The sequence below is a fragment of the Megalobrama amblycephala genome, linkage group LG6, assembly GCF_018812025.1.
Source record: "Megalobrama amblycephala isolate DHTTF-2021 linkage group LG6, ASM1881202v1, whole genome shotgun sequence".
NCBI classification, from domain to species: Eukaryota; Metazoa; Chordata; class Actinopteri; order Cypriniformes; family Xenocyprididae; genus Megalobrama; species Megalobrama amblycephala.
In genome coordinates this window covers 44,433,361-44,446,886 of record NC_063049.1, presented here as the reverse complement: position 1 = coordinate 44,446,886, position 13,526 = coordinate 44,433,361, and the positions used below count along the sequence as shown (strand labels likewise).

Sequence of the window (13,526 nt, the reverse complement as noted above, 5' to 3'; positions counted from 1 at the left end):
GAGTGGTGTACCTGAGCGCATCGCGTCACTCCCTGTGTGCTTCAGCACAAGTGAGCTGATCTTTCCCCTTCTAAAAGAGCTTTACAGACGAACCCTGACAGTATGTCATTTCGTCTGTGCGTTACTGGGTGCGGTCGTTCCCTGGTCCCTGCTGATGGGCACAATCGCTGCATCTCGTGTTTGGGCGTTCAGCACGCTGAAGCAGCTTTTGTGGATGGTTCATGTTCCCATTGCGGGAATATGACTATCGCGGTGCTGAGGTCTAGACTCTCCTTCCTGAGGTCTCAGGAAGCGGGGGTCCCCTCTCCTATGCCCCGTTCGACCGTTTTTTCCGGCCCGGGCCGGAATGACGGTTCGGCGGTGTATGGGAAGGGTGACCTGAGGATTACGGTCAGGGCTTCCCCGCCGAGCGGAAACGCTCCGCGGGCCCCTGCCGCCTCATCAGCACCGCAACCCGTCGTGCCGCCGTTGGTTTCCGCTGGGCCCTCTACGGACTGTCCAGCCGTTACCTTTGGTGCGCCTGCGGCGGACCGGATGTCGATCTCTGCATCGGAAGGTGAGCCAGGGTCCTCGGGGGAGGAAGATCCGGACGCGCTGCCGCCCTCCGGGACGGTAGCGGTGGCCGAGTCGGATCCCAAGTTGACGGCTGTGCTTTCCCGGGCCGCCTTGTGTGTCGGGCTCGAGTGGAACCCTCCACCCTGTCCCGGCCCATCTCGGCTGGATGATTGGTACTTGGGGGGGGGTCGCGCTGGTCATGTCCAGCGTCCCGCCCCAATGCCATTCTTCCCGGAAGTGCACGATGAGGTGACCAGGTCTTGGCAAACACCGTATAGTGCTCGTGCAAGGCCCGGTCCCTCGTCCGCCTTCACCTCCCTGGACGGCGGGGAAGCCAGGAGGTATGTGAGGATCCCGCCAGTCGAGCGGTCCGTTGCGATGCAGCTGTGTCCAACGGCCACTGGCTGGCGTGGTGAGCCGCGTCTCCCGTCCCGGGCCTGTAAGTTCTCAGCCGGTCTGACTGAGAAGGCTTACAGCGCCTGTGGGCAGGCTGCCTCAGCCCTGCACGCGATGGCCCTTTTGCAGGTTTACCAGGCAAAAGCGCTGTCGGAGATGCCCCAGGAAGGGCCTGACCAACAACTGCTTGGGGAGCTACGCGCTGCCACCGACCTTGCCCTCCGGGCGACGAAGATGACAGCACGCGCTGTTGGTCATGCGATGTCTACCCTGGTAGTCCAGCAACGCCATCTCTGGCTGACCTTGGCGGACATGCGGGAAACCGACAAGCAGCGGTTCCTGAATTCCCCCCTGTCCCCGGTCGGCCTCTTCGGCGACGCGGTGGAGAGCTTCGCCCAACAGTTCTCCGCCGCACAGAAGCAGGCTGAGGCTATCAAACACGTCATGCCACGGCGGTCCGCTGCTGCCTCCACCCACCCGCCCGTGGCTCAGCCTCAGCCCGCCCGTCGCCGAGGGCGCCCGCCTGCGTCGTCCTCCGCCCCTGCTGGTTCGGCAAAGCAGCAGCCTACACCAGCCAAGCAGCAGGGTGCCGGTCGCGGACGTGGTGCCCAGCCCGTCTCAGCCAAGCCAGGTGGCAAACGCAAAAGGAAGTCACGGCCCTGAGACGGGCAACCTGGAGGGGAAGAATCTTGCTCTTCGGGAGAGTTTTCCACCTTCTCTCCCACCCCCGGAGGAGGGCCGGGGGGAATTTGCTATGTCTGTCCATCTACCGCCGCTGGCTCCCCGGAGTCCAGCGGTACCCACTTTATCACAAAAAGAGCAGTTTCCTCAAACTCCAGGTCACAACAGGGTGCGCCTGCCAGTGTGCCAGGCCCCGCCTCGCCACTCGCAGCCCCCTCCCATTTCGCCAGCAGGTGGCAGTGTGATGGTGCAGCCCGCGCCCCGTGCGCCGTCTCCCATACGCACTGCTGCCTCCCAGAGTTCGACCACACTCCGGGCCGCTCCCATGCCGTCCGAGTTGGGTCCCACTCTACCTTGCTGCCCCACCCCCGGTGCGTCTGTGGTGCCTTTGGTCCCGCTGGCTCGGAGTCTGGAGGCGTGGATCACGCTTCCCAGCCCGTCCCGCTGGCTCATTCGCACTATCAGACTCGGCTATGCGATTCAGTTCGCCCGGCGTCCCCCGGTCTTCAGGGGTGTCCACTTCACTCAGGTGTCGTTGGACAGTGCACCTGTTCTCCGGGCGGAGATTGCTGTCCTCCTGGCGAAGGATGCAATCGAGCCGGTCCCTCCAGCCGATATGAAGTCGGGGTTTTACAGCCCCTACTTCATTGTACCGAAAAAGGGCGGTGGGCTACGGCCAATCCTGGATCTGCGCATCCTGAACCGGTATCTCCACAAGATGCCGTTCAAGATGCTCACGCAGAAGCGCATTTTCGAATGCGTCCGTCCCCGGGATTGGTTTGCAGCAATCGACCTGAAGGACGCGTACTTTCATGTCTCGATTCTGCCTCGACACAGACCCTTCCTGCGGTTTGCGTTCGAGGGTCAGGCATATCAGTACAAAGTCCTACCCTTCGGGCTGGCCCTGTCCCCCCGCGTCTTTACGAAGGTTGCGGAGGCGGCCATTGTTCCCCTCAAGGAACAGGGCGTTCGTATCCTCAACTATCTCGACGACTGGCTGATCCTGGCCAGCTCGCGAGAGCAGTTGTGCGAACACAGGGACATGGTTTTAGCTCACCTCAGCCGGTTGGGTCTTCGGGTCAACTGGGACAAGAGCAAACTCGCCCCCGGGCAGAGGATCTCTTATCACGGACTGCACGTCTCACCGAGGCATGCGTCCAGTCGGTGTTGAACTGCCTGAGCTCGCTCAAGCGCAGGACAGCGGCTCCACTGAAAGATTTTCAGAGGCTCCTGGGGCATATGGCATCTGTAGCCGCGGTCACGCCGCTCGGATTGCTCCATATGAGACCGCTTCAACACTGGCTCCGCGGCCGGGTCCCGAGATGGGCGTGGCAGTGCGGCACGCTCCGTGTCCCCGTGACTCTCCCGTCGCATGTCGCAACTCGCCCGCCATCTCTTGTTGTGGAGTCAGAAGCATCTGAGGTCCCTTCGGGCCACTCATGTCCCAGGTGTGCTCAACCGTGCGGCCGACGAGCTGTCACGGCAGCCTCCACTTGCGGGCGAGTGGCGGCTCCACCCCCAGGCGGTTCAGCTGATTTGGCAGCGTTTCGGCGAGGCCCAGGTAGACCTGTTTGCCTCCCCGGAAACTGCCCACTGCCAGTGGTTCTATTCCCTGACCGGCGGCACGCTCGGCTCGGATGCCCTGGCACACAGCTGGCCCACGGGTCTACGCAAATATGTGTTTCCCCCAGTGAGCCTTCTCGCACAACTCCTGTGCAAGGTCAGGGAGGACGGGGAGCAGGTTCTGTTAGTGGCTCCGTACTGGCCCACTCGGACCTGGTTCTCAGACCTCATTCTCCTCGCGACAGCCCCTCCCTGGCCGATTCCTCTGAGGAAGGACCTCCTGACTCAGAGACGGGGCACCCTGTGGCACCCGCGTCCCGATCTGTGGAACCTCCACGTGTGGTCCCTGGACGGGATACGGAGGTTCTGAGTGATCTCCCGCAAGCGGTCGTAGACACCATCACTTCCGCTAGAGCTCCTTCCACTAGGAGTCTCTACGCGCTGAAGTGGAACCTGTTCGTCGAATGGTGTGCCTCTCGCCGAGAGGACCCCCGATCATGCTCGGTCAGATCTGTGCTTTCCTTCCTGCAAGAAGGGTTGGAGCGAAGGCTGTCTCCCTCCACCCTGAAGGTGTATGTTGCCGCTATCGCTGCACATCACCACGCAGTTGAGGGTAAGTCCCTGGGGAAACACGATCTGATCGTCAGGTTCCTGAGGGGGCAAGGAGACTGAATCCTCCTCGCCCTTCCTCCGTACCCTCTTGGGATCTGACCCTGGTTCTCACAGCTCTCCGGGGTCATCCCTTTGAGCCTTTGCGATCAGTCGACCTGAAGGTTATGTCCCTAAAAACTGTCCTTCTGGTTGCATTGGCTTCCCTGAAGAGGGTAGGGGACCTGCATGCGTTTTCGGTCGACGAAGCGTGCCTAGAATTCGGGCCCGGTGATTCTCACGTCATCCTGAGACCCCGGCCTGGATACGTGCCCAAGGTTCCTACCACTCCCTTCAGAGATCAGGTAGTGAACCTGCAAGCGCTGCCCTCGGAGGAGGCAGACCCAGCCCTAGCTTTGCTCTGTCCCGTCCGCGCTCTGCGTGTGTACGTGGACAGAACGCGAAGCTTCAGGACCTCAGATCAGCTCTTTGTCTGTTACGGAGGCCAGCAGAAGGGAAAGGCTGTCTCCAAGCAGAGGATGGCCCACTGGATAGTGGATGCCATCGCCTTGGCGTATGAATCCCAGGGCGTGCCTTGCCCGCTCGGGTTGAGAGCCCACTCCACCAGAGGGGTAGCCTCTTCCTGGGCGCTGGCTCATGGCGCCTCGCTGACAGATATCTGTAGAGCTGCGGGCTGGGCGACACCCAACACGTTCGCTAGGTTTTATAGCCTACGTGTAGAGCCGGTATCTTCACGTGTACTCGCATCTACTAGTCGGTAGACGTGTTGTACCCGCTCTAAGTGTCGGCTTGCAATGCCATTCCCGCCCCCTGGCCGGATACGTGCATACTTTTACTCCAGTCGTGTTCCCCGCTTGGCGAACCCTGTCGAGTTCCTCCGCCTCCCCCTTCGGCTCGGACATTGCGGAGTGTCTGATGCCAGGCCTACATCCGTCGCTGACGCTGTCTGTTGGCTGGGGCCCATATGTCGTGACCCCTCTACGTGAGCGGTCCCATATGTGTATTGTCCACGGGTCTAAACTCCCTACGGCGAGCCCGTGTCTTTCCCTTAGCAGAGCCAGCTCTGCTGTCACCTGTCAGATGAGTCTCCCCCTACCCAGGTGGAGCCATCCCAGGGACCCCATATGCGTACTGCCCCCCGGGCCAGTCCATATGTGTATTCTCCACGTAAACTCCTCCCCCATTGGGTAGGTAGTGGCCTCCGCAGCGTCCCTTACGGGTTCGCTTCCCCAGTGTAGTCTAGTTTACTTAGTGGGTATTCGGTAAGACAGCAGTAAACTCTCTCGGCGTAAGCTCGCCCCTTCACCGTTCCAGCTGGTGCTATGGGTAGCCGAGCTTGCGCTGGGCACTGGAAGGGGTTTCGTAACTGTGGCGCTTTAGTTGGGATCCCAATTCGTCGGTCACTACTGACGTACGTCGAACGTGACCGACTGAAAGGGAACGTCTCGGTTACGTATGTAACCCTCGTTCCTGAAGGAGGGAACGGAGACGTACGTCCCGTCGCCACAGTTCCTGTACCCTCGCTGTAGTGCGGACACCAGTTGTCTCCTCAGCGAAAAACAGAGTGCGATTGCATCCGCTTCCTATTTATATACACCTGTCGGGGGCGGTGCGCATTATGCAAATATCGCACGCCAATTCCATTGGCTTGTTTTAGTTCACACGAAGCTGATAGGGCTCTCTAAGCGATATCCCAATTCGTCGGTCACTACTGACGTACGTCTCCATTCCCTCCTTCAGGGAACGAGGGTTACATACGTAACCGAGACGTTATTAATTTAGTTATCTATATCATCACTGGAGTAAACAGTGATGTCATCATCCAGCTCAGTTCAGTTTGCATACAATGGTGTCAATGCAGGCAGATCAAAACACTGTTGAATATCAAATGTCAAGTGTCCCCAACTAAGCAAGCCAAAGGCGACAGCGGCAAGGAACCCAAACTCCATCAGGTGACATCAGGTGGCAAACAGGTGTTAAAATGGAGAAAAAAAAGACTGACTGCACCGATCCATTATACACAAACCTTGTCTTTCTCAACTGTACTTTCACTTAAGACATAAATGGTTCTGTTTACTTGCAAATAAATGGTCACTTTGACACATAGGTGTGTGTATTTAACCATTCAAGCCCAACTAGGCAATTCAATCCTCACGCGTTCTTTGAGCAGCGGCTTCATGTCGTGCGTCTCTCAGACAGCGCTGAGAAAGTCTCTCAGAGAGCTCGTGCATATGCTGAAATAAGTTGTCTTTTGCTGCCAATTGCACTTTAATAGTTTAAAACCGCAATGGATAAAAACTCATGCAAATGATAAGCTTTTGTGACCATGCAGCATAGCAACCTCATGTGAGCGTGTTATGCTTAATAACACTTTAACTTCGAGCACGTCCCTAATTTGCGTTTAGAACTCTTTTTAACATCAAGCACACCCTGCTATTTATATTCTCATTCATGCATTTCATCATTCTGAAGTGTCAATAGTGCAAATTATTTACATACTGCAATATATAAGAAATGTCTCTAATGATAGACATTTTGTTTCATGGTAACGATATATATCGTCATATCGCCCAGATGATGATGATGATTGATGTGTGACTAGAGATGATAGACCTGCAAAAGTAATAGTTGTAAAGTAATAGTACAGGTTAGTCATACACAAATATAATTTTAAACTGATAATATTGTACGATGCTCTGTGTGTGTGTGTGTGTGTGTGTGTGTGTGTGTGTGTGTGTGTGTGTGTGTGTGTGTGTGTGTGTGCGTGTGTGTGTGTGTGTGTGTGCGTGTGTGTGTGTGTGTGTGAGAATGCAAGCAAAGAGCAAGCTTAAACCAGAATACCCTTTTCTGACATGCTGTGACACTGAAAATATGTGAAATAATTTTTTTTTAGTCGACTAGTAGTTGTTCATTTAAGCCATTAGTTGACTAATCACATTTATATTAATTTAATTTCTTAAATACTGGAGAGAATAAACCATAATAATGAGCGTTTACGTAATTTAGGCTATATAGGACTCAAGCGCACACATAAACCTGGCCGTAAAGAACCGGCAAAAGTAACGATTATAAATGTGACAAAAATTTTAAACATTTTAATTGTTTATTAATAAAGAAATGTTTTCTGAATCAGTGTCGGCTGCAAAGATGAAGCTGACATCGCTGACTCTCGTCATCTCCGCACAGGCTACTGGACGCCTATAGAAAGAATTCAAGTTTCATTCGGATTACATAATCAGAGTAGCTTATTTCTTTTCATTTTTAATTATTTTGTTTAAAAGTAGACATTTCAAGCTTTTTATAGATATTTTTCTCATGTCTGCGAGGCAAGCAGCCTATACGGTGAATTTCTGTTCATTTAGCCTATAAGACACGCTCCAGTTCAAGTGCAAGTGATCGCGCCGGCGCCTCCATTATTGTAATGCGTTGCTCACGCAGGAACACACGACAAAGAAGATTAAGTTCAAATAAGGCTTTACTTAGGAAATCTAACAGGTACAGGCAGGAACGCAACACAACACAAGGCATACGAGAATGGACAGTGAACATAGGGAAGACAGGAACTTAAATACACAGAGGAATAACTAAAATGACATACAGCTGTGAATGATCTTATCAGTGTCCATGGTGATAGACTGTGGCGGGAAAACGGAACAAAGGAACACATGTGACAGATGAAAACCAAAACAAACTAAATGTGACTGAGACCATAACAATTATAATGTCTGCTATATTTGCTTCTTATTTATTAAATCCAGGCAAATGGTTGATGAAACATTGATTAAAATTAAGATACAATTTTTACAAATGAAATTCACTTTAAAGAAAGGCTTTCTACAAAACAAAACTTAATGAAGTGGTCAAAATCATGTCTGACCCACTCCATATCTCCCGATATATTGATCATCTTATGATGTATTCTATCTTACTCATGCTGTTCACTTTTCATAATCAAATAGATGAATTTAAAACATAACATAGGCCTATTTAAACATAAATATAAAACTATGTTTTCTTTAATGGCTACCAACATGTAGTACAGAGAAATTTCATGTCATGAGCAAGAGTGGATCATGAGTCATGAGTCGGATCAAGAATAATTTATTTTTAGACTTATATTTAATATTAGGGGCTTCAAGTTTTTTCACATATTTTAATATTTTTTTTTTTTTGAAGTAAGGCAATAGTTACTTTCCCTGGTAATTAGTTACTTTTATAATCATGTAACTCATTTACTAACTCAGTTACTTTTTGTGAGAACGTAACTAGTAACTATAACTAATTACTTTTTTAAAGTAAGGTGCCCAACACTGGTAAAGTGTTAATAATGCATTAATCATTTGTTCCTTTTTAGTTATTCAGTAATGAAGGATCAGTATTCTAAAGTGTTAGCACAATGACAGTCCATTCAAATATAATTTGACAATGTTTATTCATATCAGACACACATTGTGGGCCTAAGTAATTCACCAGCCACTTACTTGGCAAATATTTCATTAAATCCGACTGACAGGACTCTGTGAACTGCGGCGCAAACTAAGATGGTGGCGCCTATCTCACAATATAGATCAAGATAAAGATCATTTATAAAGGTTTTAAAACACCAAAACACACTCATTTATACATATTTGAGAATTGATGACATGGTAAGAAAGTCTGTGAATATTTTAAACAAAAATGGAAAAATAAAATAATAGCGATACATCTGTCATACAGTGTTATTGTGGCTGCGGTGTGTTACGTGACAAGCATGATGCGTCACCATGGAAACAATCACTGCGTCTCATTTCGGAGGCTGCGTCAGTACAGCTGTGTGATCAACAATCCCTTCATCAACCAGACTCAACATCTGGACATCAGTGAACTCTGTCACACATGTTCAGGTACGGCAGTGCTGATATTAGTTGATGTCAGCGCTGATATTAGTGTTTATTGTCTGAGCTGATCTCAGTTTGATGTTTTTATTCCTCAGACTCTGTCCACTGTTGTGGTCCTACTGAAGTTGTGATCCGATTGGTCCTCTCTGCTCTGGTGGGCGTGGCTACTGTCATTCTTCTGGTTTATGAAATCAGATCCAGAAGAGCTGAACAACATCAAGCACATATTCACACATCAGAAACCTAATGTGTCATTTCTCATATTACTATTTTTTTGTCATTTATTAATCTTCATTTATTTGTAATGGCTTTACATGCTGGTGTTTACTGTATGATTATTTTAGCTGGCTTATTTCTACCCTAGAATGTAATTTGAGAACAAACAGCAACAGATTTTTGCTCATTACTTTGAATTGTTCTGTTTTAGCTACTTTAAATTAAATTAACTCATTAACATTAAATCATTAGTGTTCAAAATGTCAAATGTGAGTGTTTGTCATTGTAAATACTGATTTTTTTATTTTTATTTTAACAATCTAGTTATTCATATTTCATAGGGAATTTAAAATATTACTTCCAGACACACTTAAAGTCTCACATGTCTTGTAGTTTTATTATTGTTCAGATCAGACGTCTCTAATACTGAAGCTCTTTTACTGACTAAACACGACACATTTCTCTCAGATTAAACACACAGATCTTTATCACTGCTGTTCATTTGCCATTTGTATTTGCTTGTCTTTATCAATAAAGTTTTCTCACTCTGAGGTTCAAGAGTCTTTCCATGTTTTATTTCATTTATTATGTTGAGCGCCCCCTGCAGGAATACTAACTTTATGTATTTTAAATCACCTCCTTTTTTTGGTACAATGACTACAGGTGAAGCCCATGGAGAGACTGAGGGACGAATAATATTCTTACTTAACAGCTCTTGAATTTCATTGTCAATGAACTGTTGTCTGGGTACTGAGACTCGGTATGCTCTCTTCCTAACAGGTATTTCATCTGTTGTAATGATTCGGTGTCTTACAAAGTACAGACGGTTGGCCAATTTCTCATCAGACTTTCTAGTTGATTTTTGAATTGATCAGTTGAGTCTGCTTTCACAACCAGTTGGTTGATGGATATGCAAGATATGATGGAGTGCAAGATAGAAGTGAAGTGAAGGTTTGGAAGATTCATGAGACCACAACGGAAACCTCTGCACAATACCATCATCCATGGGAGAAAAACAGTCATCAAGAAATCCATTCCCAGGATAACTGGAACAGTCAGATCAGAGTCTCTCATTACATAAAGGGTTAACTTGAACATCTTGCCTTGTAGTTCACACTCCCAGTCAGATTTTCCTAAAGCTGTTTTGCTTTGGCCATTTGCTAGTAGAAAATTTTGTCCATTACTTGACTTCCATACCTCATGACTTTTCAGTTGCCTCCAGCAGGATTCCTGAATCAAAGAAAGTGTACTTCCTGTATCGATGACAGCTTGTAAGTACCTATTTCTCAGCAGGATAGGTAGGGTAATCATGTTTGGATCTTGTATTGAAGTACTTTGGCCTGATTGCATTACTCTCGTGTTAGCATGGGGAGGTTTAGGAATGGTTTCTCTGTTAAGTTGTGACTTCTTTCTTTGAGCCTCAGAGTTAACATTATTCCAATATCTTTTTGATTCCTACAAATCTTTCTCAATTTGTGTTCCAATTCTTACTAATTCACCCACATCTCGTACTGTTCCTCTAAGTAGGCTGGCTAAACGTGGGTTACAGTTTCTAAGAATGGACTGCAAGATCTCTTTTTCGGACATATCCTTTTTCCATTTTAACTCCCTGAGGTCTGAAAACGTGCCGGCACGTTTTGCAGGATTTTTTTTTCACATTGCAGCAAAACAGACTTAAAATACTCCATTTCTTGTCATAGAGACATAAGTAATATATCAATTGAAACTATAGAATATCTTCTTTTATTTGTGTACACTCAGAGTAAAAACACAATGTTGTGCTTTTTGTAAAATAAAGAAAACTAACATGATGCGTGATCTCTCGTCTCCCTCTGAACAAAGTCCAATCTGATAGTTCTCAGAAAATGAACTGTAACTTAGTGAATACTAATGACAAAAAAAATTACACATATGTCTAAAGAAATGTTGAAATGTCAGGTTTTAAATCATGCAAGTCAAATCGAAAACAAACATTCTGTGTTTATGTAATCTGTATTAAAAGAGAGCCATGTCAGAAGTCCGAGATTCAGCTCATTACCCACTAATGCGGCCACGCCCACGGAGCCAGCGCTATTCAGACGTAAATTCAGAGGCAATACTTGTATGCATTGTCTCAATCGTGTATTTATTGTCTTGAAAAGTGTTTATTTGGATGTTAAAGCCATGGTTAGCGATCTCTAGAAGACATGCCATTAGTTCCTGGTTCCTTTTCTTCTTTGTATGAATTTGTGGCCTAAATGTGCACAGAGCGCCCTCCGGCTGCAAGTATGAATTGAAAACACAGTATCCAGCACTCATAGTGATGACAATAAATATTGACTAAATATTACTCCTCAGTATAGAAAATTGACATAAATATATAAGAATCCATCAATATTTCTCCAAATGTGCATGCTTTTAAGCTAAAAGTCTATATGAAATGCCATAGAGGTAACATAATTGTTCAGACACATCTGCATCACAGAAATACATTATATTTTAAAGAATATAATAGAATACCATAATTTTAAATTGTAATAATATTTCACAGTATTGCTGTTTATGATGAGCTGAGACATTATTACAGAGGGTTTTTTTCACAACCTACGTGACTGAAAGGCCTCATTAATATGCAAGTCATTTCAGGTCATTATTATGTGATTCTTTTGTCTTCTCGGGTGTAAATGATCCATTATTCATGATGATTCACACCTCCATGCACACTGTGTTTCTTGACAAAAAGTGTCTTACAAAAACTAAATCAATATATTGTTTTATATGAAAGAGTAGGAAGGATAATTTTTACATAATTCTGAAGCAAAAACTCTAGTCTACAACCTCCAATACCCAGAAGTCTTGTGAACACAGATTTAATATACTTTTTTTGGCCTTATTTCAGTGACTTAAGTTTTTTGTTTTTTCAATAACCACGCATAAACGTTATTCCTTCAAAAATACAAACATGTACATACATGTTCCTCACATATTATGGTAGCCTAGTTTGTGCTGAATACAGTGTAATGACACTTTTGTCATTTATATGTTTATGAACAACTGAAAAAAGCACAAATGTCAGGGCATGTCAAAACTTCTCCAAGCCCCAAATCAGCCTCAGACTCCAGAGGGTTAAACAGAGGGCTCTGTAGTGAAAAGCAAAATCTTGTATGCTCTCTTGTGCACCTTGTTTTCTCTCTAGGAGTCTTCTAGCCATTTCATCTTCATAGACTTCATTCAAAAATGAACACAGGAAGACTTGCTTAAATTGTTCCCAGGTCTGTACATTTCTCTTCTCAGCTACCCACCAATCTTTTGCAGTGTTTTTTAAAACAGAGGTAAGAGAAGCTAGTATTTCATAGTCAGATAGAGGTCGGATGGCTAGATATTCTTCACATCTCTCAATAAATGCAACTGCATCATCTTCACTGCTATCAAAGTTTGGAAACTATTTTTACAGGTGGAACTGCAGAAGGATTTCCAGAACCAGACAACTGAGTGTAACTGGGTTGAACTTGATAGGTATGGTTAGTGACTTGGGAAACTGAGGCAGGCTGGATAGAGCTTTGGGTTGGATAAATTGGAGTTGACTTCAGAGGGATGAGAGATTTGAACTTATTGTCAAGCTGGATGTCTCTTCGTTTTAAACAGTCTACCATTGAGCGACCCAAGTCTTGGATACTAAGTTCAAGTTTTTGCTGAATTCTAGAACATTCCCTCTCCATTCGATAGGTTAGTCTGTCTTCCATCTTCTTGCATCTACTCTCCACTTCTACCTGGGAAAAACCTTCACCCACCTTTTTATTACACTCTTCCAGTCCTTTTTCCATATTTACTAGTCTCTTCTCTAGCTGTTCCAAACTGTCCATCATCAGAGATAAAGAGTTGAACTCTGGTCGGTTTTCCATTTCAAGTGGTGGAGGGGGTGGAAAAGAAAGGTCATCAAGAGACTCAACAACTCTTCAGAGTCGACATAAAGTTCACTGAACGTGCTGATGAGCTCTCTAATAGGTTCCCTCCTGATGACAAATGGTTCAGGGGTAAAGTGAAGCTTGGAATCTGGTTCGCACTCACCCTCTGTCTCAATATGCTTATTCTGAGTTGCCATTTTCTATAATAATCAAACAAACAACAAACATTAAATGCAATAGAGTCCCATCTGGGGTGCCATTTATATAACCGTTTCTGATTTAACTAAACCAAAGACTAGTCATACACTTATTTATAAAAAGGAAATCTACTGCAATAACATAATCTGTTTAACAAAACATAACACAACTCAGAGACTCATATGGAATGCAAAATGTCATATTTATATTAAGAAAAAAAAAAAAACATGCAAGTAAGCAAAGCAATGGTTATTTCCTCTTGACCTTTCATCCAATTAAGTCAAAACACACATAAAGAGCAAAAAGGTACACAAAATTCAAGATAGATCATGTATGGTCATGAATGATGATAGTATGAAATGGGGTGAATAAAGTCTTATCTGAGTTCCATTCAAGTTCTCACAATGTCCAATAAGTCCTCCAGCCAGTTGCCTGCTGTACTCAAACATCAAAGTTCGTGATAGATCCGTATAAAGGTGGTATGAAAGAGAGTAGAGTTAGGTTGAAGAGCTTTTGTAGTACAAAGGAAAGTAAAAATCTTTTCCAC

The 13,526-nt window shown here is 46.2% G+C and overlaps 1 protein-coding gene across 1 annotated transcript in view; it reads left to right on the top strand.

Moving 5' to 3' along the window:
* Positions 1 to 9,031, top strand: part of LOC125270828 — a 455,327-nt gene extending 446,296 nt beyond the window's left edge. Inside the window, exon 9 of the mRNA XM_048194812.1 lies at positions 8,777 to 9,031. The gene's annotated coding sequence lies outside the window, so the exon portion shown is untranslated. The remainder of the gene's footprint in view (positions 1 to 8,776) is intronic.
* Positions 9,032 to 13,526: the final 4,495 nt, after the last annotated feature.